Source organism: Schistocerca serialis, chromosome 6 (assembly GCF_023864345.2).
Source record: "Schistocerca serialis cubense isolate TAMUIC-IGC-003099 chromosome 6, iqSchSeri2.2, whole genome shotgun sequence".
NCBI lineage: Eukaryota > Metazoa > Arthropoda > Insecta > Orthoptera > Acrididae > Schistocerca > Schistocerca serialis.
The window spans coordinates 514,034,631-514,036,559 of record NC_064643.1 but is presented as its reverse complement, the minus strand read 5'-3'; the positions used below and the strand labels follow the sequence as shown (position 1 = coordinate 514,036,559).

Sequence of the window (1,929 nt, the reverse complement as noted above, 5' to 3'; positions counted from 1 at the left end):
TCTTACCGTAAACATATGTGTGTGTCAGAGTTCATTGCACTCGCGTGTGACAAAGTATAGGTTGTGTTTATCCGTTAAAATTAACAATAACTATTTTCTTGAACGAGAATGTTAATCATTCTCTTGCCTAGTTAGGCTAGCGACCGTTTTCTTTATACGTTAAACAGTGCAGACAGGCAAAATTTTGTTTGTTACTGTTCAAATATTTACGTAATTCTGACTTTCATTTCCGATAAGCCACCTCCGTTAGGTACAACACGGTCAACATAACAAAATTCCTCTCAGAGGGTAACACTGCTCTGTTGCTTTATACCATAATTGCTTTAATAAAACAGTTTTATTTCACAACCTGCCTCCAGCTTCGAGGTTATGGTATAGCAGTAGCGGACAGGAGTGTTATAAGCCTTCTCACATGGTTCTTAAACCAAGTGTTAGCGAATAGAATTATGCTCTCCAAAACTGTATCATGAGGATTCCCCTGTCATTCCTTTCCGCCAGTTCATGTTCTCAAGCTATTTTTCCTTCTCTGTCTTTTCCTGACTATCGATTTCGAGTCACGTACCACAGTTAAATTTTCATCTCCCTTTACTCTCTGAGTGGCAACGGCCTTGCCGCAGTGGATACACCGGTTCCCGTGAGATCACTGAAGTTAAGCGCTGTCGGGCGTGGTCGGCACTTGGATGGGTGACCATCCAGGCCGCCATGTGCTGTTGCCAGTTTTCGGGGTGCAGTCAGCCTCGTGACGCCAATTGAGGAGCTACTCGAACGAGTAGTAGCGGTTTCGGTCAAGAATACCATCTTACGACCGGGAGAGCGGTGTGCTGACCCCACGCCCCTCCTACGCGCATCCTCCATCGAGGATGACACGGCGGTCGGATGGTCCCGGTAGGCCTCTGGTGGCCTGAAGACGGAGTGCTTTTTCTTTACTCTCTGAATACCATCGTTTACTTCATCATACATTCCTTCAATTTCTTAATCGCCTGCGGAAATAGATGGCATATAAACTTTTACTGTAGTGATGGGTATTGGTTTTGTGTCTGTTTGGCGACAATGCTGCTTATAGTATCTTACCCGCGTTCCTCTTTCATCAATCATTATTATATCAGCTCCTGAATTACTCCCATCTGATTTTTTTGTTGAATACCCTGTACTTACCTAACCGAAAAATACGTTCCTCCTGTCGCTGCACTTCACTAATGCCCACTATATCTGGCTTCAAGCTATCCATTTTCGTTGTTAAATTCTCTAGCCTACCGAGCTGAATGAAGGATCAAACATTCCACTCTCAGACCCATTGAATGCCAGTTTTGTTTTTCCTGATGACGGTATTCTCCCGAGTAATCCCCGCCCGGAGACTTGAAGAGGGGGCTACTTTAACTCCGGGATACAATTGCATAATCATTAAACCATACTTAAGTGTAGCATGCCATCGGAAAATACTGTTGTAGTTACCCATTGCTTTCAGCCGTTCGCAGTACAAGCACAGCAAGGCCATGCTAGTTAATGTTACAAGGCCACATCAGTTATCATACCTATAACTTCATGTCCAAAATTCACTAGAGTCTGAGCCCCCATAAATTGCACACCAAATCCATATTATGGATTTCATCGAAAACAACTATGAATTAAACTGGTTGCAGCCCATACCAGGAGATTGGTTTCAGAGGTCGTTTGCGCAAAATGTGCTGTGTTCCATGTATCGAGTAATGAGTCAAAACATTTATTCAAAGGACTTGATATATTAGTAAACACAATTCACAGAGTTCACAATTCACAGAGTTCACAATTCACAGTAATCACTATCGGTGACATTCTTTCACTTCATTTTAGCCGGCTTCACAAAAATGAAGTACTGGAGGTATTAACGGCCTACCTCAACATCGAATCGGTTATAACTGCATCTGGCACCCCTTAAAAATCTATAAACAG

The 1,929-nt window shown here is 42.9% G+C and overlaps 1 pseudogene; it reads left to right on the top strand.

Moving 5' to 3' along the window:
* The first annotated feature begins 598 nt into the window (after positions 1–598).
* Positions 599–716, top strand: LOC126485354 (5S ribosomal RNA; annotated as a pseudogene).
* The last annotated feature ends 1,213 nt before the right edge of the window (positions 717–1,929 follow it).